General features: G+C 42.9%; 1 protein-coding gene across 3 annotated transcripts in view; it reads left to right on the top strand.

Annotated features, from left to right (window-relative positions):
* The window catches only part of ZNF622 (zinc finger protein 622), a 55,956-nt gene that overhangs the window by 19,461 nt on the left and 8,632 nt on the right, over positions 1 to 27,863 (top strand). The window contains exon 8 of one of the 3 annotated variants that reach the window (XR_012330635.1): positions 22,909 to 23,584. The exons of 1 other annotated variant lie outside the window; for it this stretch is intronic. The gene's annotated coding sequence lies outside the window, so the exon portion shown is untranslated. Of the gene's footprint in view, positions 1 to 475; positions 8,455 to 22,908; positions 23,585 to 27,863 lie in introns of those variants that run through there. One more of the 3 variants, XR_012330634.1, reaches the window with a different exon arrangement.

The following is a 27,863-nucleotide window of genomic DNA, read 5'->3' as shown; positions in this document are numbered from 1 at the left end:
GTGTCTTCTTTTTATTCATCTTGAAGCATGGGGGAGTTTTTCATGATATAAACACAAAAATGTATAACGTAAAAATTCATAACAGTAAAAGCTAAAACAAAGAGCTTCTTATGTGCCAGACAGTGCTGTGTGCAATTTTAGATGTGTTAGACCATTGTGTTCTCAAAACAACTATGCAAGGTAGGTAATATCCCCATTCATCCAAGTGGGGAGACTGAGGCACTGACACCCCTTTACGCTCGACCAAAGCAGTGACGACTCTAAAGAGCTTTTGGGTTTGTTGGGTATCTTTATTGATATAAAATGTGTTAAGAATTAAGGCTGAAAAAATTTAAATGTGAATCCTTTTAAAAATACTAAAATCATCACATATTAACATTAATACATTTTTAAGAAAATAAGTATAATTCCTTCAAATACTGCAGTGTTAAGAGTGAATTTATTTTACCCCTTTTCAAATGTCTTTCACATCCAGCTTGAACAGACGACAATGGGATTTTCCTCTCTGCGTCTGCACCCAGTCTACTGTACGACACACATCACGTAGATGGTGCAAACTCCGTGTAACCTGATGGGAGAACAAGAGTGAAAAGGGAAAATAACACCTTAATATTATTATGAAAATAGCAACCCCCCTGAAAAGTTCTTGGTGACAGGCAGGGGTCCCTGGATCACATTTTGAGGACAACTGCCCTACACTTTCCTGCCTTTCGGTGCACAGGGGAGATGTCTTTCCTTAAGAAGTAGTGTCCTCACGTAAACCCGGGTCTGGAGTGTAGTAGGAGTAGGACCTGTGTGGTCAGAGGCTGGGGTGCCATCCAGGTTCTGCACCTGGTGCTTCTTGACTTTCACTAAGTTACTTGTTTCTCTGTGTCTCAGATTCTTCATCTGAAATAGGGCTGGTCATGTATCCCTTCCAGGGACATTATAGCCATTCCAAAAGCTAGGTGACAAAGTACCAAACAGGTGCTGACACACAGAGAATGCCTTTATAAAGGGTAGCGTTTATTTCAGATTGGCCAGTGATGGCGAGGAAAGGAAGGAGAAGGGTCACACATTCCTATTTCTAGAGAGTTCCGACTCCACTCACGCCAAGCCTAGAAGTAGCCTCATGTCTGTTCAGGCCAGGTTTTTTGTTTTTTTGTTTTTTTGCGGTACTCTGGCCTCTCACTGTTGTGGCCTCTCCCGTTGCGGAGCGCAAGCTCCGGACGCGCAGGCTCAGTGGCCATGGCTCACGGGCCCAGCCGCTCCGTGGCATGTGGGATCTTCCCAGACCGGGGCACGAACCCGTGTCCCCTGCATCGGCAGGCGGACTCTCAACCACTGCGCCACCAGGGAAGCCCCCAGGCCAGGTTTTGATGCCACATGATTTACAAAACATCATTCAGTGTTCTGAGCTCTGGGCATTTTTGGACAGATTGTGGGCTTTACCAAATGTTACTGTGTCAGCACCAAGCTAGGGTTCATGCCGGTGCCATTTCATTCAATTCTCTCCACTCCATGACCAAGAAGGAGACATCTCAGGATCCAGAAAGATCTTTGCTACTTTTTGCCTTTCAACCAGATTTACAGGATCCCAGGTTTGCAGCAGTGGCCTCTGACTTTCTGTCCATGCCTGTTGCCTGTAATTAAAAGACTAAATGTTTATTACATTTGGGTGGGTGAGGGAGTTAGACATGTGGAGTATGTATGTGTGCCCATGTGTGTGTTTCAAAATGAACCCAATGGCAGTCACAGATGACTTAATGAATGCAGAAAATGTTTATATTTCATTTGTTGAAAATCCACCTTAGCCAGGAGCACAATGTCCTGAAGAATAAAGATAAGGTGAGATGATCTGTTATACATACCGATAAAACCCTTTACCTACTACACTCATAAAGATAGAAATTACACACAAGGCCACATTAAAAACATCTGTAAACAAGAGCCCAAACTGATTATTTCAGGTTCATAATCTCTAATTTACAGAATTTCAGGGAGAAATCGACCCTGAAGTTGTTTGAAGATAAAAGTTCTGGCTATGAATTAATGTTGAAAAATATGAAAGGATTACAGGTACTTGGAAGAAAACGTCTGAGGGATTCATCAGAATTTGAAACTGTACAAATACATGACAGCTTGGGGATCTTGAGAAACCACTTCACCATTGCTTTCTGTCGGATTTTATAATTTGCAGCTTCAAAGAAAAAATAATTTAAAATGATTTTTTAAGCCTGTACCTACATTATTATTCCGAGTTTAGAGGGAAATAAATTTCATTTATTTGGACATCGTACATGCCAACAATGTAAGCACTCTGTTCCATTGATTCTTACTTAAATACATCTATACATTTGAAAGTATATTGGATGTCTTTAAGTTTGCCACTGTCAGCATCGTGGTATTAAAATGTCCCCTCCTCAACCGTGTCAAAATGCAGCAAGTATTTGTTAAAAGGCTAACTTTTTAAACTACTGATTTTTATTTAAGTAGATATGGCTGCTGCAGTGAGTTGGGAGGACTTGATTTTTCTCCTTTAATCTCTCTTCCTTCCTTCCTTCCGTCTCCTTCCTTCCTTGCTGTCTTCCTTCCTCCCTTCTCTCTCTGTCTCTCTCTCCCTTTCTTTCTTTCTTTCTTGTTGTTATGTTACCCTTCAAAAGTGGATTTTAATGTTTGTATGGACAGTAAAGCACTGAAACTTCATTGCCTTCATTATCTAGAGTTCTTTTAGGAACAACAATTACAATCACAACATTTAGCTGAACCCAGGGCTTCTCCCAAGATCCCTGGTAACGAGGATGTGACAGTAAACCTGAGCTCATGGATGCCCATCTAATTTCGTTACCGTGGATACACCAACTCGACCACTCAGATCTGTGTTGTAGTGGATGCTGTGGTGTGCTGCCTAATCACCCCTCCAGGACTGAGGCACTCGTTCACCCACATGTCAGGAGAGCTGGCCTTTGATGCCTCGCTGATGAGCCCCTCTCCGGGAGCAGCCCTTAGCAGAAGGAAGCTGCCCTGCCCAAGGCCACACCCCCTCTGCATCCAGTGGCTGGTCCCCTTGCCTAGATCAGGACAACTCTGACAGCTTTCCCAGCTCCAGCGCTTTCCATGGGACTGCTTAAGGCCTTTATTGCAACTGCATCATAGTTCAACTTCTCCCTATGTGGATTCCTTTTTCTCTCACTTGCTTATAGGTATAGATCCCCAAAGCACTCCCCAGTAAAAAACCCTGAAAGTAAATCTCCATCTCAAAGTTTGTTTTCAGGGAAGAATAACTAAAAGCAATGGTGGCAGGAAAGGCCCAAGGAAGGAGGCTCTTACATGGGATCTGGTGCTGGGTCACCAGCTGGCTGCAGTCAATGAGGGCACCATCTCTGGGGGTGGGTGGAGTACTGTTAGCCCCCAGCACTGTAGCCCTGCAATTGTTAGTGGCGAGACAGCTGGGAGGGAATGCATAGATGGGTGCAGGATCTGGGCATCTGAGACATTCAAGGGAAGTGGTGATTGTAGGGACAGTGGAATTGTATGGTTGTTGCTGAGTGCTATAAAATGACTTAGAGAAAGACAGTGAAAGGCTGGAGTGATTAATCACCAATCTAAGTCAAAGTGTGAAAGCCAAAGGGCTATGGAAGCTTATAAAGAGACTCTCCCCTCTTGCAGCCAGAGGCAGAAAAAAATGCCAGAATTCAACCCTGGACTTAATTGGAAGGCCAGCAGAGCTCCAGAGAAGTTGGCGTTTTCAACGCCAGCAAGTCTGCTATGCCAAGGTCAAGGCCCTAACTGGGAGTCCATGAGATGCTGAGACTTGGGATGCAGACATCTGTGTCCATGCACTGTTAAATACCTCGAACCGTCAAATGCCCTTGAACCCTCTGGGCCTACTCTTCCCTATGAGAAACTATTGCTGCCCCCTTGCTTGAAGATGAGGCAGAAGCCTCTTCTTCAGCAGCATAAGACAACATGCTCCCAACTCAGGGTCCGCCCCTAACTCTATCCTTCGACACTAGGGATGGAGTTAGGGGCACTATCTAGCATGGGGATCAGCAAGTACAGCCTATGGGTCAAGTCCAGCCTGTAGTCTGCTTTTCTGCACATAAAGTTTTATTGAAACACAGCTATGCCCATTCAGTTACATATTGTCTATGGCTGCTTTCATGCCGCAGTGAGAGACTTGAATAGTTGCAACAGAGCCTAAAACATTTACCACTATTTACTGGCTCTTTATAGGGAGAGTTTGCTGACCTCTGAACTAGAGTCAAGTCATAATAAAACCCAACAGGAGAAGTGCTGGTCCTGATAAGGGAGGAAAGAGAAAATACACTAAAGAAGATGAAGGTCCTAGCCAACAAATACTAGCAGCAGTGGAAGAGTACTTATGGGATTGAATTCTGAAGGGCCTGGATTAAGGAGGATGGATAAAGGAGAGTTTCTCCACATGAAAGAACTCTCCTGATATATAGGGTTTAACACTCTCTTGGTTGGCTCTTGGAAGTTTAGGAAAACAGTGACCACGCTAAGTGCAGGAGATATGTGAGCAATGCCTTGGCAGACACTGGAGAAAGAGATCAAAATTCTCCAAGAAGCAGGCACGCTAGGGTGGATATACTCTGTACGACTGGAAAATCCACCAGTTCACTGTGTTTCATAGGGGTACCCAGAGGACACTCCATTTACCAAAGCTGTAAGGAATGAGCTGGGGAGAGGGGCATCCTCTTCCCTGAGAATCTCAATGACTGTCCTCTGCAGGCAGGGCTGATGCTATAGAAGATGCTGATATAGAACTGGGATCCCTGAGAACAAAGAGGACGATAAGATCCCAGATGGATAGGGGTCGAGTGGCAGAAATGAAACACTGGAAGGAAAGAGAATGCAATTATAATGAGAGTGGCAAGGGGACCCTCACTCACAGAGAGCCGTGGAGATGACCAATAGAGCCTGGTGGTGTTAAGGGCAGGTAGAGGGGTAGCTAACAAGGATAAAACTAACAAGCCCCCCACTGAAAAGTCACAGCCAATTTCCAGACCCGAGCCGGTCCTTCAACCCCTAAAATGTTGCCGAAAGGAAAGGTTGGTTTCCTGAAGCATCCTGCTATACCAAGGCCAGTGCCTACGGTAATAATTTCCCTGGTCTTTACCCAAAGGTCTGTGACCATTTCCTTGGATAACTCTGCAGTGGTTTCCCAGATATTTCAGGGACTCTTGGGCAAGACAATCTCCACTGATACTCAGAGATTTTTATGTTTCATCATGGCTCTTTACTAACCTTGGGTCTTATGAGGGGTAGGTAGTAAGATATCCAGGCCCAGCCTTGTTCACAGTGGGTTCTTTTGCCCCAGGGATCCATGGGGTGATCATTTGTTCAGTCTCTGAATGTATCAGTAAATGGATGTCCTTAGTAGTTGACAGAATCTCTTCATTATTTCTTCCGTTTGTAGAGTGAGCTATTGCAGTGCAGAAAGCCACATGGAGGACCCTGAGACTTTCCCACTACGGTTGAGAGAGTAAATAAAAAACAGTATCACATTCGGGGGGAACGGCAGGAATATCTGTCACCTCAACCACTCAACACTGCAAGGGTTGTGGTCCCATCATGCCCCCATTGAATTCAACACTCTGCCCCATTTAAAACCGGGATCCTGATAATTGAGAACAGACTTAGTGTATCTATTACCACCGCTAAATATCCAAACTGCCAACACAGAATCCAACACTGAGGCCCCCATACAGCATCCTCCCCTGAGGAGACTAACCAGTTACTTGTTAGCAACTTGCTTGCATGGGACCCCTTTCCATCTGCAAGTGGCAATGAAGTATCTAGACCAGAATTGACACATATTCCAAGAAACTGCTTTGCCTCCCCTGCCTAAAGGATTCAGTCAGCCCTGCCATCCGTGAGTTTATAGATTATTTGATAAACTGGCATGGGATTGTACGTCATGTAACCCTGGACCAAGAATCCCATTTTAGAGCCACCAGGTCCTACGTACACCAAACCACACCACCCAGAAGCCTGCTGCCTAACAGAGACTTTGGAAAACACAGCTAAGGTGACAGCCTGGAGATGATGCCCTTTGAGGATGGGTTGGCGTTAAATCAATGCCCGTTATATCGTGCTGTGCTCCCAATAGGTGGAACTGATAGGTCCATAAAACAAGGATTGGAAGTAGGCCTGACCCACTTAAGCATCATTCTCAATGACCTGCTTGGGGAATCTGTGTTCCTTGCCACTGCACAGTTAGTGTCTCAGGCCCTGGTTTCCAGAGAGAGAATGCTTCCATCAAGTGACATGGCAAGAATTCCATTAAACTTGAAGCTACGGCTGCTGCCTAGTTATAGCCACATCCACACACAGTGAGGCACTAGACGGTCCCTTGGTACTCCCTCGCCAAAGTCTGAAGGTAAGTGAGCAAGTACCATAGCTATGGGTTGAATCTGACCATTTAACACCACAGGCATGTCCTCCAGGTGACCTAGCGCTCAGAGCCCTCAGGGATGAGAATCTGGGTCACCCCACCAGGTAAGCCACTCTGACTAGCCGTAGTGCTGTCTGAGGGTGTGGGGACTCTAAAAAGGAGAGTTGAAGAGGGAGATGGCGGTACCAGCTGCAGTGGCAGGGGCGACTGTAGTACATCCCAATAACCTTCCGCTTCTAAGTTTCCCCAGAAAAAGAGATCATCCAGAATCACAGGGAGATATTCTCAGATGGGGCAAAATTACTCTACAAAGGAACTGGATTCGGAGGGCTTGAGGGGTGAACTGTAATGGATCTAGGGGTCTCCCCTTCAGGACGAAAGCATTCATTGCCCAAGCAGTCAGAAGCCTTGGCTCTGACCTCTGCAAAGGCACTGACCAGTGAGTCCCACTCAGGAATGGCCCTTGGCCAAAAGGTGCTACCTTTGTCAAGGTTACAGCCAAGTTCCAGTGGCATCCGGAGATGGGCCTCTGTGAGGATACAAAGGCCTGGCACCCTTGCCTCCACTGGGGCCTCTGAAGGACCATGGCCACTTCTTGTCTCCCTGTGGCATTTGCTGAGGCTTCTTCTGCAACTGCATCCGAGCTCAGCTTCTCCCTGTGCCCCATCCTGTCTCCTTCAGCCCTCATGGCGGGTATCTGAGAGCACCTCCCCGCAAAAGCCCCTGCATGGGACCTTCCATCTCTGAAGCTGGTTCCCAAGACTGGGCCCTGGTTTAGGCATCTTACAAACGCATTTTCCCAGCTGTTGTAACTCTGGGGTGAAAACAGACCCGTGAGTGAGAGTAAATAATTTTCCCTTACAAATTGAAAATTAAAATATTTAGTAGTTTCATTCAGCAGAAAACATTTTGCTGAACACAAAGGGCTTTGTTTCGATGGGAAGGCAATCTCCACATAACATCTCATCTTTCAATGAGCTTTTGGTGCTTCAATTATTTATTTTTTAATCAAGTTTTAATCCACTGTTTGGGTAGATGTTTCTGAAGTATTTTTTAATGTAGTACGTTTCAAAAAAAATTAGATCTCCATCTGTCATTATATAGAATGTGTGGACAGATGGTGAATGGAATTATTTTTAACCCCTGAATGCTATTAGCTTGCTTCACTGTCTCCCTGGAAGAGAAGGGCTGTTATGATTGTACTTTTCCTTCCTCCGCTCACAATTAATTTTGCTTCACCTTGGAACCTTCAGCATCAGATTTTGGGAAAAAAGTCCAATCATCACCTTAACCTCTTTAAAGAGAATCACAGACAACTGATCTGCAAATTTATCTTTTCTTTCCATCTCCAAATTATTTCTTTGAAAAGAGAAAGACACGTTCACTGAGCATATCATAGATCTTTTCTTTTCTTTTTTTTTTTTTTGAGTTACGCGGGCCTCTCCCTGTTGCGGCCTCTCCCGTTGCGGAGCACAGACTCCGGACGCGTAGGCTCAGCGGCCATGGCTCGTGGGCCCAGCAGCTCCGGGGCATGTCATAGATCTTTTAATTCACTGAATTTCTTTCTTAACTTGATTGTTTTGATGCTCTTTCTGTTGAAATGGTGGTAGCGTTAGGTGCCCAAAAGAACGTAGAAAGTGATCGATCTTTTTTTTTTTAATTATCAATTTGAAAACTAATCAGATAATATTTGCAGTGATTCCATTTCAAATATAGATAAGAAATCAATATACAGTACATGGAGCAGGTTTTTGTGAGAGTTTTTTTCCTCAGTTTATTTATTCCATGACTTTCTAGACCTTGGCATGTATGGGATTTCATTTCTATGTGTTTTGCTGTCCTCTTAAACATCATTTTTTAGTGTTAAATTTTTTTGTATTAGAGAATTTCCCAAACATACACAAAGGTAGAGAGAATAGTATAATGAACACCCATGTACCCAGTGCTCAGCTTCAAAAGTTATCAACATTTTGCACGTCTTGTGTATTTACCCATCTCTACTCCTCCTGCCTGTTTCCACCCCCCCTTTTTTTCTTGAAATATTTGAAGAAATACCAGACATTGCATCATTTTCCTCATAAACTATATGCATTTAAGTAGTAAGACTAAAAGAATTTAACCACCTGAATATTATTATACCACCCAAATAACGATATCTTAAATATTCTAATACCCAATCTGTATTCAAATGTCCCCAGTTGTCTCAAATTTTTCTTTTACAGTTGGTCTATTCAGATAATAACTATCAATAACGTTCATAAACTGCATGGTTGTGTATCTCTTAATTATTTTATTCTACGTGGTCCCCCCTCCTCTCTCATGCCATTGAATTTGTTGGAGAAATCAGATTATTCATCCTTTATAGAATTGTGCCCATTTCTAGAACTGTATGATTGTATTTCTGTGATGTTTTTAACTTGTTCCTCTGTCCTCTGTATTTCCTGTAAACTGGTAGTGAGACCTGATTTAATTAAAGTTCAAATGTTTTTTTGGTCATAATAATTTTCTTTTTTTGGAGGGGAGATAAAAACCTTTCATTGTGCTTTGCCAGAATTTTGAATCAGTTCAGAAAGTAATACTTTATTTTATTCTTTTTTAATTTTTATTTTACATTGGAGTATACTTGATTAACAATGTTGCGTTAGTTGCAGGTGTACAGCAAAGTGATTCAGTTATACATATGCATGCATCTATTCTTTTTCAATTTCTTTTCCCATTTAGGTCATAATATTTCTTATGCTGTGTACTTCCTGTAGAATCATATCAAGAGCTTATGAAGTCTGGTTGCCCCAGCTTCAGAAACATCACCGATCCATCCAGGGTATGTCAGAATGTCCTGCGAGTTTCTTAAGAACATTTCACCTATAATTTTAAGATCCAGTGACAACCATTGCTTAGATCCAGAGTTTCATTAAGGATTGAAATGCAGATCTCTTATTGCCATTCTTCTGCGTTAGTTAGCCATAATTCTTCTATAAGGAATAATTTATTCTCATCAATTTTTTGGCTTCCCTGGAACAGAGTTTGTGTAGGAAAGGCAGACCAATTCTTTATTCTTTCCATGTATTTATCAATTTCCGAGCAATGAGGTGGTGCCCTTATAACATCCAATGGCAACTAGTAAGTTTTTAAAGAAGTATCCTTAGGAACTCATGAGTTTTATACATATAATATTTTAATTGAGTGTCATTATCATTCTTTTTATAGTCATACTGGGCTATTTTGGCTAATGGGATCTCTTACAAGTTGGTCTCCTTTTGACAGGATCTATTTAGTCTTTGATAGTTTCTTGCTTTTCTGCATTTCAAGACGTCCCAGGCTCATCTTGTACATTTCATATTCCATATAGATCCTCAAAAGGTAATTTACTGGGTCAAAAGGAATAACTGTTTTTTTTTAATATTTATTTATTTTTGGCTGTGTAAAACACACCAGAAATAAAGTAACAAAGATGGCCCCCATTGTGTGTTTATCTCTATCATATAATTTCATCCATCGCATCTGCATTGATAAATATTAGTGAAGAAATAGAAGACAGTTTACCCATGTTATTTCTATCATAAAAAAAGAATTGTGTATTTCTGACTTAATTTAGCATTTTGTCATAGGATTCAGAATGTAAGGTCTTTACTTTTACAATAGTGAAATAAAACAAAAAGGAAGATTAGTGTTCCAACCATCTTATAGCCAAGAAATGCTCCAAATTTATTTGAGTAATGCATCTGATGAAGTGAAACATGTTACTCATCAAAATTAACCTGTCTTTTACTTGAAGTTTTACTTGAAAGAATAATATGAGGTTAAAATAGAATGAAAACTGAGTTTGAAAATGAACTTCAAGAATACAGGACACCCAGCGGGTAACTGTCTATCAACCCAGTTATTTGAGGAGAGGCATTTCTTGACACTAGTTCGGCTTATCTGTATATATATATAAACATCTTTATTGGAGTATAATTGCTTTACAATGATGTGTTAGTTTCTACTTTATAACAAAGTGAATCAGCTATACATATACATATGTCCCCATATTCCCTCCCTCTTGCGTCTCCCTCCCTCCCACCCTCCCTATCCCACCCCTCTAGGTGGTCACAAAGCACTGAGCTGACCTCCCTGTGCTATGCGGCTGCTTCCCACTAGCTACCTATTTTACATATGGTAGTGTATATATGTCCATGCCGCTCTCTCACTTTGTTCCAGCTTACCCTTCCCCCTCCCCATGTCCTCAAGTCCATGCTCTAGTAGGTCTGCGTCTTTATTCCCGTCTTACCCCTAGGTTCTTCATGACATTTTTTTTTTTCCTTAGGGGGCCACTCTTCATTGCGGTGCGCGGGCCTCTCACTATGGCGGCCTCTCTTGTTGCGGAGCACAGGCTCTAGAGCGCAGGCTCAGTAGTTGTGGCTCACGGGCCTAGTTGCTCCGCGGTATGTGGGATCTTCCCAGACCAGGGCTCGAACCCGTGTCCCCTGCATTGGCAGGCAGATTCTCAACCACTGCGCCACCAGGGAAGCCCAGAATAACTGTTTTTAAGGTGGTTTAACATAGTAGAAAGTGGCTTCAGAAGTGGGTAGATCAGGGTTAGAATCCAAGCTCTATTCCTTACTAGTTTTGGGGACCTAGAAAAGGCTTTATCTCACAACATAAGGATAATAAGAGCTCTTATAAGGAAGAGGAATTTATAATATCATACAGAACTATTTTATTATAGTGTTAAGTGGAAAAAGCAGGATTCACAATTTTATAAAAAACACATAGAGAAACTATTGTGATCAAATATGCTAACATGTCAGTAGTGGTGTCTTTTGATGGTGGGACTACAGGTCATGTATTCTCTTCTTTATGCTTCGAACTATACTGTTTCACATAACTTAGAATGGAAAGAAATAAGATAACTTCGTTAAAAGAAAAATAAGCCTATGCAATACATCCTATAGTGTGGATGAAAATTCATATGGGATATGCTTTGTCCAATACACTTTGTGTATCTCTCATGGTCAATTTAACCCACTCGTCCATTAATAGAATTGAATGCAAATTCTATAATTAAGAAAAATACTGATGTACCTACACTCTGCCATCTGCTTTCTTTCTCTATGCCATGTCCTACTGATTTTAATAGACCAGATCAAAGCTGAGTGTGTCCTGCTTTCAAGGATGACCTCTGAGGGCCTCATAATCTCTGTCTGCTTGCTCCCAGGGGACAGCTTGTAGGTTCTGGGTTGACAGCTGATGGCAGAGCAGTAAAAACAGGAAGTAAAATAAAATCTCCATTTGACATGCTTATAAATCAGTTTTCCTATGGGACAGAGTTGTCAGTGTTGGTGCACATTGAAAATGGTCTTATTGATTAGAAAACTAAACCAACGGGTTCTTTATTCATCTGAGGATTCAGATCGATTCAGAGTGACTTGTCAAGGGTGAATTCATCTGTAATCCTTTAAAACTAGGGCAAATGATAAAAACTTGTGTGGAAGATATCTGCAGAGGTTTCTAATCTAGGATTCAATCTGCTTTTCAGGAATGATATTTTGCTGTTGTAGTTAAGGGTCATAATTTCTTCTTTTCAAATGGGTGATGAAATTCTACAGATCTGAGGTTTAAGGGAGGATGATATTATTAGGTAACATTTTTCTTTATAATTTTTTTCTATTTAAATATATCTTATTTCAAAAGAGAATTCTTGGGGCTTCCCTGGTGGCGCAGTGGTTGAGAGTCCGCCTGCTGATGCAGGGGACACGGGTTCATGCCCCGGTCCGGGAAGATCCCACATGCCGCGGAGCGGCTGGGCCCGTGAGCCATGGCCGCTGAGCCTGTGCGTCCGGAGCCTGTGCTCCGCAACGGGAGAAGCCACAACAGTGAGAGGTCCACGTACCGCAAAAAAAAAAAAAAAAGAGAATTCTTGATTTTAATTTTGAATCCGTGTAGGCTAAGTCTGACATCAGGGAAACTTAACTACCGTGGTCAGATCATTAGATTCTGAGCAGTGAATTGCCTTGGACGGGTCTTTAGGTGGCTGTGTAAGAAGAAACATGTAAAACGAAGTGTCCTGGTAATTGGCAATAACTGGGAAGGGTTGTTTTTTCTCTTTTCTTTTCTTTTCCTCTATGTTCTCCTTATCAATGAGCTGATTTAGATGCTGACCTGTAAAGGAGTCAAACCCAAGTATTTAGCCCCTGGACTGTTGTCACAAAAAGTGTTGCTTCCTTCAACAACACATCTTTAGTGAGCCCTTGTTCCTGATGCAGGTTCTCCACTGAATGGTAGAAATGCATTCATGATGGAGACACAGTGCCTGCTCACAGAGACCTTACAGCCTAGCGAGCTGGACTGGACATACGCACACCTGGAAATAAGAGATTAGCATTGGCTACACCAGGTGTGATGTGTGTTGTGATGTGTGATAATACCCCAGGGTGCTCCAAGGAAACAAAACCCATGCACCTCTCAAATTTTAAGGAATTTGTGCATGCGATTGTGGAAGGCCGGTGAGTCTGGCATCTTCAGGGCAGGATGGCGGGCTGGAGACCCAGGGGGAGTTGGTGGTGCAGTCTTAAGTCAAGTCTGAAGGCAGTCCTGAGGCAGAACTCCCTCTTCCTTTTTAGGGGGAATCTCAACCTTTTTCTCTTAAGGCCTTCAACTGATTGAATGAGGCCCACCTACTCACTCTTATGGCATAAATTCAAGACGCAAAATGGTACACGGTGAAAATGAGCATCCCTCTCTCTCCTGACCTCAAGCCACCCTAGGAGCTTCCCCAGACACAGTACCTATTACCCATTGTTGATTTCCTTATAGAGGTATTCTATTCACCTATGAGCAAATGAGTATGGATATTTTAAAACAATATGCCAATAACATCTTGCTTTTTTCCTAGTTAACAAAATATCTTGGAGATTGTTCCACTTGAATTTAAAGCTGCCTTCACTTTTTTATAGCTATATACAATTCCATTGTATAAATATACTATAATTTATTTAGTCGGTCCCTCAACTAGATTGCTTCCAGTCCCATGCTAGTACAGGCAATATGGCCACAAATACGCTTGTACATCCCCCTCCCTCCATTCTTTAGGATAAATTCCTAGAAGTAGAATTGCTAGGTCTAAGGGTACGTGCATTTGAAATTCTGAAATATTAGCAAATTTTCCTGCAGAGAGGCCCTGCCAGTTAATACACACCTACAACTGGTTCTTTTCAGCTCCAACTTACAGATGCACAAACATACTATCACAGGCATTATTTTCAAGGGTGGTGATGGATTTTGGCTTATCCATTCTCTCCTTTTTCCTCCTGCCCCTGGTCCATTCACCAGCACTTGGGAGTCGGCTGCCTGGGTGTAGCCTGAGGAAAGGGAACAAAGTGAAGGGAATTGGCTCATGGAGACAGCAACACCAGAGCTTCACCTGATGACTGTTTGGCTTTGATCAGTTATAGAAATGTAGGTCTCCTCCTGGTGTCCACTCAGCTCATAGGTGTCAGGAGTAGAAGTTGAACTCATTCAAGTTCTTGTTCAACTCTTAAACTTACAGTTACCAAGGCTGGGGGTGGTGGTGGAATGAGCTGGGAGATTGGGACTGACATATATACACTACTATATATAAAATAGATAACTAGTGAGAACCTACTGTATAACATAGGGAACTCTACTCAATGCTCTATGGTGACCTAAGTAGGAAGCAAATCTAAAAAAGAGTGGATATATGTATACGTATACCTGATTCACTTTGCTGCACAGTGGAAACTAACACAACACTGTAAAGCAACAATACTCCAGTAAAAATTATTTTAAAAATACATGGATTGTGAAAGAAAGAAAAGAAAAGAAATGGGGAAAAGAAGAATAATTGAAAGAAGTCCTTATTTAAACTAAAATCAAATTCATTAATAGAGTATTTAGTCTTTGTTTATATCACCTCAAGTTGTAGAGAGAATGAAAGTATATTATTATGTTATAAGGAGTTATTCTGACACTGGAGACCACCAACATATGTTAGGAGATTTGTAAGTTCTCTATGAGAAAGTAAATATTTTTTTTATTTCAAACACAATCTTTTTTTAAATTTAATTAATTAATTAATTAATTAATTTTAATATCTTTATTGGAGTATAATTGCTTTACAGTGGTGTGTTAGTTTCTGCTTTATAACAAAGTGATGCATATACATGTATCCCCATATCCTTCCCTCTTGCATCTCCCTCCCTCCCACCCTCCCTATCCCACCCCTCTAGGTGGACACAAAGCACCGAGCTGATCTCCCTGTGCTATGCAGCTGCTTCCCACTAGCTATCTATTTTACATTTGGTAGTGTATATATGTCCATGCCTCTCTCTTGCTTTGTCACAGCTTACCCTTCCCCCTCCCCATATCCTCAAGTCCATTCTCTACAACTGCGTCTTTATTCCTGTCCTGCCCCTAGGTTCTTTATGACCATTTTTTTGGTTTGTTTTTTAGATTCCATGTATATGTGTTAGCATATGGTATTTGTTTTTCTCTTTCTGACTTACTTCACTCTGTATGACCGACTCTAGGTCCATCCACCTCACTTCAAATAACTCAATTTCGTTCCTTTTTATGGCTGAGTAATATTCCATTGTATATATGTGCCACATCTTCTTTATCCATTCATCTGTTGATGGACACTTAGGTTGCTTCCATGACCTGCCTATTGTAAATAGAGCTGCAATGAACATTGTGGTACATGACTCTTTTTGAATTATGGTTTTCTCAGAGTATATGCCCAGTAGTGGGATTGCTGGGTCGTATGGTAGTTCTATTTTTAGTTTTTGATGGAACCTCCATACTGTTCTCCATAGTGGCTGTATCAATTTACATTCCCACCAACAGTGCAAGAGGGTTCCCTTTTCTCCACACCTTCTCCAGCATTTATTTTTTGTAGATTTTTTGATGATGGCCATTCTGACCAGTGTGAGATGATATCTCATTGTAGTTTTGATTTGCATTTCTCTAATGATTAGTGATGTTGAGCATTCTTTCATGTGTTTGTTGGCTGTCTGTATATCTTCTTTGGAGAAATGTCTGTTTAGGTCTTCTGCCCATTTTTGGATTGGGTTTTTCATTTTTTTGTTATTGAGCTGCATGAGCTGCTTGTAAATTTTGGAGATTAATCGTTTGTCAGTTGCTTCATTTGCAACTATTTTCTCCCATTCTGAGGGTTGTCTTTTCATCTTGTTTATGGTTTCCTTTGCTGTGCAAAGCTTTTAACTTTCATTAGGTCCCATTTGTTTATTTTTGTTTTTATTTCCACTTCTCTAGGAGGTGGGTCAAAAAGGATCTTGCTGTGATTTATGTCCTAGAGTGTTCTGCCTATGTTTTCCTCTAAGAGTTTGATAGTGTCTGGCCTTACATTTAGGTCTTTAATCCATTTTTAGTTTACTTTTGTGTATGGTATTAGGGAGTGTTCTAATTTCATTCTTTTACATGCAGCTGTCCAGTTTTCCCAGCACCACTTATTGAAGAGGCTGTCTTTTCTCCACTGTATATTCTTGCCTCCTTTATCAAAGATAAGGTGACCATATGTGCGTGGGTTTACCTCTGGGCTTTCTATCCTGTTCCATTGATCTATATTTCTGTTTTTGTGCCAGTACCACACTGTCTTGATTACTGTAGCTTTGTAGTATAGTCTGAAGTCAGGGAGCCTGATTCCTCCAGCTCCGTCAAACACAATCTGTAAGGAAGAATATAAACATATAGCCTTTTAAAAAATTTTTATTTATTTATTTATTTATTTTATGGCTGCATTGGGTCTTTGTTGCTGTGCTTTCTCTAGTTGCGGTGAGTGGGGGCTACTCTTTGTTGTGGTGCACGGGTTTCTCATTGCGGTGGCTTCTCTTGTTGTGGAGCATGGGCTCCAGCTGCACGGGCTTCAGTAGCTGTGGCCCAAGGTCTTCAGTAGTTGTGGGTCGCGGGCTCTAGAGCACAGACTCAGTAGTTGTGGCGTGTAGGTTTAGTTGCTCCACGTCATGTGGGATCTTCCCGGCCTAGGGCTCGAACCCGTGTCCCTTGCATTAGCAGGCGGATTCTTAACCACTGCACCACCAGAGAAGCCCCTAAACATATAATCTTAAAAAAAAAAAAGAAAGTTCTTGTTCAACTCTTGAGTTCCTGGCATCATAGATATGTGACCATGCCTAAATGAGCTAATTCATCTGCATCATTTATGAGCAAATTCATATTCATCCTTTAAGAGCTGGTTCATGTGTGTCATTTATGAGCTGGTCCATGTGCATTGTTTAGGACATGGTAAGCACTCAACAAACATTAGTTATTATCTAGTTATTATTGTCCTTCTGGGTCCTTAGGAGGTGGGTGTGGAATGGACGTGGTGGGGGGCACTGGTGGAGACTGGAGGAGTCTGGATGCTGATGGGGATGAGGCTGGAGCACCACAGGTGGCTAGGATGCCCTCCTGGTCCTCCCAGCTGTGTAATTCAAGCAGCTCCAGCTTGATAGCAGTTTTTGAGTCATGGGGACAGAGGAGAATTTTTCTTAATTGAGCGGGAGCTAATGAGAGCTGTATTTCTTTGAATCTGCCCATTGGATGAGAACAAACATTAATTACCACTGGGCTGGAAAGGCCAGATACAATTTGCCGAAGAGAGGACATCTTCCCCCATCAGTTATAAAGCAGTGTGCAGAGGACCGGAGCACATTCAAACAGCGAAAATCCATCACCAGCTGTGGCATTAAATACAGAGCAAAAGCCCCATAAACGGGATCCATGTGTGAAGCAATTAAACGTGGGCTGCCCCGGCAGCCACCTCTGTTAGAGCTTTCAAGGCTCAGCAACTTGTAGGATGACTGAAGAATAATAATGCGCTAGTTTTCTTTGTGGCCACAAAGAAGCCTGCAGAGGGGGAGCTGGTGTCTCCTAATTGCAGCAAGATTTGGATGGCGCTGTCACCTGGGTCCCCAGGGAGGGTGGGGCTGGCTCTCCCCTGATGCCTCCTGCCAGCTCCCTCTGCCACAGGGGACCCCATGGTCTGCTGGTGGCTGCAATTAGGCACATTCGACACACTTGGCGGGAAACCCGGGCTCCAAGGAAGCAATAGAGACCCGGCTGCTTCTGCTTCTTTTTAGTAGTAAATGCATCCTACCATTTCACGTTTCACAGCTCCCATCCCTCCAAATGCCAGCTTCCCTACTCCAGTTTGGGAGCCCAGAGGGCGTTTCTAAGTCATGGGGGCTCAGTGAAGTTGGTGGATATCCTCAGTATGTTTCTGAGATGCTGTAGTTGGCTGGGTTTCTGGTAATAGCTAAGTCCCTCCATGTTATGCCAGTAATTTGAGGCACTGAGGACACCACCTTAACCCAGGAAGGACAGGTCAGGATAAGGTCTAGGGGTGGAGGAAGGGTAAAGGAAGTGCTACGGGGTTTCTCTTTCTCCTCTTCGTGACCATTTCCTTCAAGAGCTGGGAACTTGAATCCCATTGGCTCCAACAGGGCGTCTCCAGAGCAGACCCAGGACCTGCTGGACCCTGGGCGTGTCCGGGTGTGTCCAGGTGTACAGCATCTTCTGGCTCACCCTGTCAGCTCCACCCTCCTGGTCGAGGGGCCCCTGCAGTCCCTGCTCCAAGGCCTTTCCAAGATCCTGCTCTGCTTCATGTCCCTGGGTTCCTGGGAAGATGGGGGCAGGTTGTCTCCTGTCACCTGGGCCCCCAAAGCATCATTGCCTATGGAGCTGAGACCGTGTGGCTTAGTGGTTAAGAGTTTGACCATCTGTGTTAGAATCTTGACTGCACGTCTTACTGTGTGTCTTTGAGGTAGCTGCTTACCCTCTCTGTGACTCGGTTTCCATATCTATAAAATCTGGACAATAGCTGTACCTACCTCAGGGATTGCTGTCAAAGTTAAATGACATTATGTATGTAAAGTGAATGGAATGGTGCTTTCTGTGTAAGGAGCCCCCCGGTCCCTGAACATAGCTACCTCATGCTTTGACCTAAGACCTCCTTCTTGGGGCTCAAATCTAGCCCCAAGAAGGCTGGACTTGGGTGGGTGGGCAGATGTGGAAGGGCACTGCCATGTTGTCCCCATCTCATCCTCACCTCTTGCTTTTGCACCAGCAACTTTCCCCTCCTCGTTCTGGTACAAAAGAAATTCAAAAGCTCCCAGGTACGTCAGCATAGCAGCCTACCTGTGTGAACCAGTCTGGCCCTGTGAACAACATTGGATCATTTGGGGCATCCTCTGTAGGCCCACGTACACACTCTGACAGTCCTTGGGACTTTCTCACCCATCTTGCCACTTAAAGCCCATGGGTCACATTTGAATTTCACTCCTAAGTGTGTTGCCATGATCACCAGGATGACTTAGGGTAAAGACGGGCATTTACAAATATTCTCACCCCTTAGTTTCTGCTGGACGCTGTCAGGCCAAACCAATATATATCAGCTGTGCCTCCGAAAGGTAGTTCCCCTCCTGAAGAACTACACAGCCCTCAATAGCAAGGGTTTCTCCTGGGCGCTGAGTGGTGTTACTACCCTTCCAGCGGCAGGAACTCCTTCTGAACTTTCCTCTGTTAGGAGGGAACTGGGGGAAGTTTTGTTCTGTCTGTGCTCCTGGCTGGACCCGAGCTCCTGCATTTTGACCCCAGACATTTTCTAGCCCTGCTGGGCTATTGGGGGATGGTGAACATGAGTTATTTGCCACTTTTTGTCTACGTGTGGATGTCAGTTATGATTTACATTTTTATTAAGCAATCTCAATTCTTATTCCCTTTCTTTTCATCTTCAAATGACTATTTTAACCCCTCTTTCATCTTTTCCTTTTGACTTATAATTACTTTTCCCCGTCCTTTTAAAAAATAGTTTTATTGAGGTACAATTGATAAACAAAGAACCGCACATAATTACTGTAGACAATTTGATGAGTTTGAACATCTGCGAAAGATCACCACGATTGAGACAATAGTCATATCCAATATCTCCCAAAGTTTCCTTGCATTCCTCCAACCTCTTTACCCAGGTCACCCAGTTTGTTTTATATGGCAAGAAAACTTAATCTTTTTTATTATGAGGTTCCCTCTCTTTCTACCTTAAAATATTTATTGGCAATCATTTGATAGTATTTGGACTTTCAGTGTTGTTCAAAAAATAAACGAAGGCACATGACAAATTTTAAGAGTTTATTTGAACAAACACCTATTTGAATCAGGCAACATCAAACCGGAAGTGGTTAGGAATGCTCCGCTGACAGGAGCTGGGGAGAGATATTATACAGAAAAGGCAGAAGCAAAGTGAGAAAATTATTGGTTGGCTGTAGCTTAGAACCAGATGGCTGTTTGTGATTGGTTGTCTTTAGGTTTTGACTTCGAAACTTGAGGCACTTTCAGGCTTAGAATACGGTTTGCTTACATAGGCTGCCATGGCATTGGTGCCACCTCTGTCTAATGGCCTCCTTGTTTAACTAAAGGTAGCAGTTGAATCAGATTGTTTATCAATTAAAATTGGACAATAATTTAACCATCTATATTTATTTAAAAAATAAAAATACCTTTTGTTTAAAAAAATAGAAGTTCATTGAAGGACTAAAATTACTGTTAACTAAGCACAATCTCTGCTTTAAGGAGGTGAGTCCCACAATTTGGAAACCAATGATTTAGGGATAACACACCTAACCTGTACCCCGCCCCCGACTCTCTACCCCTCTCTCTCTCTCTTTCTCTCTCTCTCTTTCACACACACACACACACACACACACACACACACACACACACACACAGTGACTGATAGACTGATATTAATCAGTGATTGTTTTTTCCAGCTCAACTGAGGTTCTAGGGTAGAGATAAAAATATGGTCTATGGGGATCCCACTATTTGGACTGGCTGCTCTCACTAGCAACACGTCCCTGGGGGATCCATTCGGTCACTCTGAGCCTGAGTTTCCACATCTTTAAAATACACAAATTTAACTTCTTCTATAAGATCACTTCCAGTCCTTTCACCAGAAGAGCTCCAATTTGCAGTGGCCATGTATCCACAAGCAACAAAGGCAGGGACTTATTTGCATACAAATAGAACGTTAATCAGGAGATGCAGATAAAGGCCCTCACAATCTGGATGGGCTGTGAGGACACCACCCTTCTGGAGGTGCCCAGACAGGGCCAGTTCAGGCAAGAGAAATGAACCCAAGCTGGAGCAGCTGAGTGCTGTCAGTCATCGGAGGCTCCAGGCGCACCAAACGGTCTCTGACTCTCCAGTACTTAGCCTGGCGGGGAGGCCTTACTGCTCCAGCCCTGGAATTCGGAACCATTATCTACCAGAGCAGTGAGGTTAAAAATAATGTCTGGGCCTGAAGGACAGCAGCTAGCAGTCCGCCACGTGATGACCTGATTGCTCGCAGAAAGGCATCTTCGGCAGAGCAGAAGTCGGGAGACCAAGGTAGATGATTTGTGACCTCTAGCAGATCAGCAGGGGCACTTCAGGAAAGTTCCTTCGACTCTCTGCAACTGAGTTTTAGTCTTCATTTTGAAAATAGTTATTATCCGACTTCTTATCTCACTGTGCTGTTACAGGAATAAAATAGAATAACATGGCAACGGTGCTTTGGAAAATTAGAAATACGTTCCATGTAAAGCATCAGTTTTCAGGCAACCAGTATCAGCATGTATTATATGCACTATACTGTGAACGGTAGTAACAGCCAACATTTGTAAAGCACTTACTATGTGGCAGCGTTGCTGTGGGTGTTTTAAATAAATCAATGTACTTAAATCTTACAACCTCTGAGATAGGTATCATGATTATACCCATTTAAGAGATTAGAACATGGAGGTAAAGTGATTGGCTCAAGGTCACATCTAGTATGTGGCTGAGCTGAGGCTCCAACTCCCTCTAGAACCTGCCCTTTGAACAAGGTCGTATGCCCCTCAACAAAAATCATGGTAATGAGCCTCTTTAGAAATAAATACAACCTTTCATGTGATATACATTTCACTTATTTGAGATAATATTATAGTCTTGATATATATTTCAGTTAATATTATATAAATATATCCCATGTCTTTAAAAACTATTCCTAGACATAACTGAAGGGTGCATATCATTATATTGAAAGGAATTACTATAATCTACTTAACCTGTGGTTCAACATTTAGTTTTTTTCCATTATAAATAATCTTAAAATAAACATCTTTGTCTATAATTCGTGTCATTTCTCAAAAGTGGAGTTTTTGTGTTTAGAAAGCATATATGTGATTTTATTTAAAAATTATTTTATGTAAATTTTCACGTATATCTAAAAGTAGGGAGAATGATCTAATGAATCCTGGTTTCCCATCACCAGCTTCAACAGTCATCCACACCCAGAAAACCTTGTTTCATCTATCCCCTCCCCTCCCCTCCCCATCCCAAGTTATTTTGAAACAAGTCCCAGATGTTATTTCATATGTAGATATTTCAGTATGAATCTCTAAAGGACAAAGATTGTCTTAAAAAATACCTGTACTGGGCTTCCCTGGTGACGCAGTGGTTGAGAGTCCGCCTGCCGATACAGGGGACACGGGTTCATGTCCCAGTCCGGGAAGATCCCACATGCCGCGGAGCAGCTGGGCCCGTGAGCCATGGCCACTGAGCCTGCGCGTCCGGAGCCTGTGCTCCGCAACGGGAGAGGCCACAGCAGTGAGAGGCCCGCGTACAGAAAAAAAAAACAAAACACAAAAAACAAACCTGTACTATCATTGTCACATCTAAAATTTTTAACAATAATTCTTTAATATTGTCAAACATCCTGTCAGTTCACATTTCCTTGACTGTTTTACATATTTGAATCAGTACCCAAGTTAGTTCCATACACCTGATTGGGTAATAAGTTTTTTAGATCTCTTTATAGCTGTCTACTCCTTCCCTCCCTTCCTCTCTCTCTCACTCTCTCTGCTCTATTTTCTTCTGTTGGAGAAACTAGGTCCTTTTCCCTATAGAGTCCACAGAACTTAATATGTTCTTTTCTGCCTCAGATCTCTTACAGGCTGGTAATTAGCTCTAGAAACTTGATCAAACTCCTATCTTCCCAGATGGAATCTTCTTCCCAGTGCACCTCTCACGTTGGAAGGTTCACTTTGACTGAACAAACCCGAGTTAGGTACTCGTACGGACCAGTCAGGCATGGTGACCAAAATGATGGAATTCTTCTGAGTGGTTGGCAGGGGAAGTGGGCACTCATCCAAACCACCTGAACTGCTGAAGGTGTGTGTGTGTGAATCCTCAAACAAAACCGGGGCTTTCAAATACAGATTCTTGAACATGGTGTGATGGATGCTGTGATGGCTAATGTTATGTGTCAACTAGGCTGGGCCGATGGAAGCCCAGAGAGCTGGTCAAACATTATTTCTGGGTGTGTCTGTTGAGGGTGTTTCTGGAAGAGATGAGCTTTTGAATCAGTAGACTGAGTGAAGTAGATCTGTCCTCAGCAGTGTGGGCGGGCATCATCCCATCCGCTAAGGGCTGGAAAAGAACAAAAAAGCAGAAGACGAATTTCCTCACTTTTCTAGAGCTGGGACATGCAGCCTTCTGGTTCTCAGCCTCCAGTCTCAGACTGAATTATTCCACCAGCTTTCCTGTTCTCCAGTTGCAGCTGGCAGACTGTGGGACTTCTCGACTTCTGTAAGTGTGTTAGCCAATTCCTGTAATAAATCTCCTCTAATATACACATCTCGATATGTCCTACTGGTTCCGCTTCTCTGGAGAACCCTGACTAATACAGATGTTAAAAGGCCGAAAACAGTAAGTGTTCACTACAGTTATTTTGGAGTCTAAACTGTAGATCTCGTGCCTGAGGGGTCAGCCCACCGCAGAGGAAGGTACCCATTTCTGATGCAGAGAAGTTGTGGGTCACGTAATCATTGCGCATTTCAGCTAGAACGGATTTAAAGAAATTTTTGTCCAAGTCTGCCATTAGATAACAAAGGAAACTAGAATCCCACAGAGGCTAAGTGCCCTGCCCAAATCACACGACTGGAACATGGATCTTTGATTCCTTGGTCAGGGTCCCTTCCTCTGAACCATTGCCATTCTTGTCTTAAGATATATAACACAGTCCTGCCAGGACTGACCAAGAATGAACTTAGAACGTTCCCAATGCCATTTTCCTACTAATAATTTTGTCTATTAAGTAACTCTATACCTGCCAGGAAATTGTAGATAACTGAAAAAAAAAAAAAAAAGAAAGCAACTAAGGCATGTATGTTCATGTATGTATGTGAGTGTGGTTTTAGCTGATGTATTCACTAATTTTTCCACATATATTCTAACAGCTCAAATATCATTTATCTCTACATCTTCTCCCTTTCACTTCTAAATAATTGTATCTATTGACCATCTTCATTTCAGCCCCATTTTCCTTTCAGGGGGCACGCATACCTTCCAAATTATTTCATTACAGAGGAATTCACCTTGATGCTCATGTAGCCACTGGCTGGTCACCACCTGATGGAAAAACAGGCAGCATTCATTCTGTCTGGCTTTTTGATGCAATGAGCCACATTAATGAAAAAACCCACATATGTCTTTACCTCATGTCATCCTTCTCCTCTGTCCTGTGTTTATTCTTCTTTGGTGTCTCCCAGGATTTCTCAGGGATGTGAACACAAGGCAGACAAATCTTAGCATCACTCGGGTGTCTCTGGGTGGGTAAGGAGAGGGAGGTGGGAAGGACACTGTGGGTAGGATTTTTCATGTTTATTCAGCTCATTCACAGAAGCACCTGATTGTATTGAGGAGCTCTGAGTGGGGAGGTGCTGATTTAAGGATTTCTTTCAAAGTTGAAACAAACCTTTGAATTGAGATAAGAAAATAAAAAGCAGTCCCTGACATGCGGGAGCTGGCCTGATGCTCACAGCTAGACCCTGTGTTCTGCTCATGTAAACAATCTCACGCTGGGATCTCACACTGGACGTGCCGATGTCAGACAAAGTCACTCTGAGACCAAGATGCAGTGAGACCAGAAGGGCACTGTGCTCCCAGAAAACACCACACCTCCTCTCTCTCAGCTAAGATGAGTGAGTGTTGCTTCCTCACCAGTTATAGTTTATCCTTGCTCCAGTCCGCCCTCCCTGTAGTAAGCCTTTGAATATACCAGCCATAGAACACTCCCACTTTCTGACAGCACCCAGTCCAGACCAAACCCCTGTTTCCTTAAGACTTTCTTCCCTCCCCTTACCCACCTACCCCTTCTCATAATTATCCAAGCAGAACCCAAAGTCTAGGATAGCTTCCTTCTACTGCTTCCTTACAGATGCGCCCCGTGGTTCCTCCGGGCAAGCATCCTCCCTCCCTGCTACGAATAATAAACCCAAGTTCTTCAAGGGTGCTATTTCTGAGGTCTTTGCCGGAGGGCATTGACAGAGGGTCCATTTGTAAAACATATCACTAACTTTTATTAAATCATTGACAAATGACATTGAAAGAAAGATTTGAGAACATCCACTCTACTAGTTTTTGTTTTGTTTTGTTTTGTTTTATTATCAACCACAGAGCTCTTTATTCAGAGACAACCTTAGGTGGTGTCCTAGCATGTAAAACAGATCAAAGGGGGATGCTTTGGCCTCAACATGGCAGCTCCTGAGCCCCATTGGCTTGAGTGCCCCCCACAGACACCTTAAGGCACCTCCACGTATCAGACGGACCCAGGTAGAAAACGACTTGTCTAGTCTAAACTCCTCATTTTATAAATTAGCAGCAAAGACCCAAATATTGTACGTTCCTGAAAGTCACACTCCTGGATAAGGATACATCTTCGACCAAGATTCTATTTCCTAGGCCAGAGCCAGAATTCCATGGTGGTTCTTTTTTGTTCATGGGAGGCCAGTGCTGGCTCACTTGTGCTAGTGACCTGTTCTGTGCTGTTCATGTGGACATCACAGTCTGACTCTTTCCCCATAGACTCCCACTGCATCAGCACTCTGGCCCCTAGCAAATGTCCAATACTTCTGCTCTTTCCCTTTCCTTCTTACTTGACCAATGACCGCCATGATTATCATGGTCGTGCCATGATTATAATGTAGATTCCCTTTGATGCACACTTCCTGGGAAGAGCTCTATGCATTGGGAATGGGATTCCCAGTTAAAAGTGTTTGGTCCTTTTTGCTAAAGATCTACCTGAACTCTAAATACATGAATCCTTGAGGCAAGAGCACTAGTGAAGAAAGCAAGATGGGCTTGGGGCATTAGTGAACAGAAGACCAAAAATCATGGCCTCAGTGAATAGCTTGGACCACCTCATTAGGCATGGAGTCGATGAAGTGTGAGTTTCCTTCACACAGGGTCCTCACTTGTAGAGAAAATAATGTCTCTTCCTGGCTGGCGCTCTGCTTGAGGATGTTGTAAAGATAGATGGGTATTGGAAAGTGATTTAAACTCACTGAAAGAAAAGGGGTGCAGACATCCAGGGGGATCATGCAGAGAAGTAACTTCAGCGATGTTTGTTGCAATGCCCATCGCGTTCAGAAGTGATGTCTGTTGTGGGTGGCTGGGATGTAACATGAAGTGAGAATCTTTTCTGTAGGTCCCAGCTCAGACAGGGCAAGGGTCAGCCCTAATGAGGGGGGTGGGACTCAGGAAAAAAAAAAAAAACATAATGACTTTGCTTTGTATGTATGATGAGGATTCAGATGGAGATTGATGATCTGGCCAAAGGTTTTCCACCTGAATTTCGGCTGGTTCCATTACCTCAGGTCATATGTCTTTCTGGGTCAGGTGTGAAGTAAGTGACCCAGAAACACCAGGATTAGGGATTTGTAAATGGATTTCCTCACCAGACCGCTTAGAACATAACCCTCAACAAAATTTATTGTAAAAATATCATTAATGAACATGCTGTTGCCTTTAAGCTTAAGGAATTACAACTATCACTGAGTGTTTACCAGTTGTCGGGGAATAGTAACCAGGGCTGGAACTAGGTGAGATGAATAAGGCACTCACCTTGGGCACAAAATTTAAGGCAGCGTCAACAAATTCAGTAATCAAGATAAATAACATTTAGATGCGATATTTAAAAAAATCAATTCAACAAACTCCATCTCTGCTGTTATTGACAGAAAAATGTTAGCATCTGACTGATGCCTATGAGTGCTCTCCATACATCAACGCCTTTCATTCTGTTCTGCTTCTGTGCATTAACTCATTGTCTTTGTCAGCTCAGGCTGCCATAACAAAGCACCATAGACTAGGCACCTTAAACAACAGACACTTATTTCTCACAGTTCTGGAAGTAGAAGTTCCAAGATCAAGGTGCCAGAGTGGTTCTGGGGAGGACTCTCTTCCTGGCTTGGAGACGGCTGCCTTCTGGTTATGTCCTCACCTGGGAGAGGGAGAGACAGAGAGAGAGAGACAGAGAGAACTCTGGTCTCTCTTCCTCTTCTTATAAGGACACTAATCCCATCATTGGTACCTCGCAACCTCATCTCAACCTAATCACCTCTCAAAGACCCCACCTCTAAATACCATCACACTGGGGCTTGGGGCTTCAACATATGAATGGGGAGGAGGGGAGATACAAACATTTAGTCCATAATACTCCTTGCATTCGTACACCAGTCCAAAGAGGAATTTACAATAATCCTAGATACGTGGAGACAGTAATTTTCAAAGTGGTACCAAGAGGGACCATCCGAGATTCAGGCAGGAGAATTCTTCCATCCTTCTCCTCATCTAGTCCTGGAGCCCTGGAACATTCGGTGTGGGCTCTTTACCCAACAGCCATCCTATCCCTGTCTCTGCCCCATGGCTTCTTATTTCCTGGCAGATCCATCTTTCTACCATGATATACACATGCCAGATACGTTTCTAAATTCTCTTGATGATTCTCTTGAAGCTAGTCCTGGCTAAAGGGACCTAAGAGGAAAGGATGCTGTATGTATATGTGAGGGATCTTAAGAAAGGTTGATTTCCTAATCAAAAGAGACTCATAGGAGGAAGCACCAATATTTTTCACTGAATGTGGTCATGATGATAGGTGATGCCTGGCTCTGCAGCAGTGCTCTTGCAGTCCCATGGGTGGACATTCCAACACTGTGAAGTGCAGAGTAAAAGGGTGGAAAGAGCCTTATTGCTATCATTGAACTCCTGCACCAATCTGGGAATCACCCTTCCTCTGGCCTTCTTGTTTTATGACATAGATGTCCTTATTGTTCAAGCTACTTTCAGTTGAATAGGTAGGAACCTGCATCTGAAGACATCCTGGTACTACACTCTTTGCCCCAGCTTCCACTGCACACTCAGACTCCTTCCTGCTGTGCCCAAGGCAGCTCCCTTGTCACAAACACAGACATAGTTCATAGTCCAGGAAAATTCCTTTTGGCACCAGGCTTAGGACTGCACAGACAGACACACAGACACACAGACACACACACACACACACACACACACACGGTGACTTGATTCACTACCTTTCACTTCAGTGTGTGTGTGTGATGTATTTAAGTGCCCGGGGAATATTGATGAAAGCACA

Source organism: Tursiops truncatus, chromosome 3 (genome assembly GCF_011762595.2).
Source record: "Tursiops truncatus isolate mTurTru1 chromosome 3, mTurTru1.mat.Y, whole genome shotgun sequence".
Taxonomy (NCBI): Eukaryota; Metazoa; Chordata; class Mammalia; order Artiodactyla; family Delphinidae; genus Tursiops; species Tursiops truncatus.
This window is presented reverse-complemented; position numbering and strand designations above follow the sequence as displayed.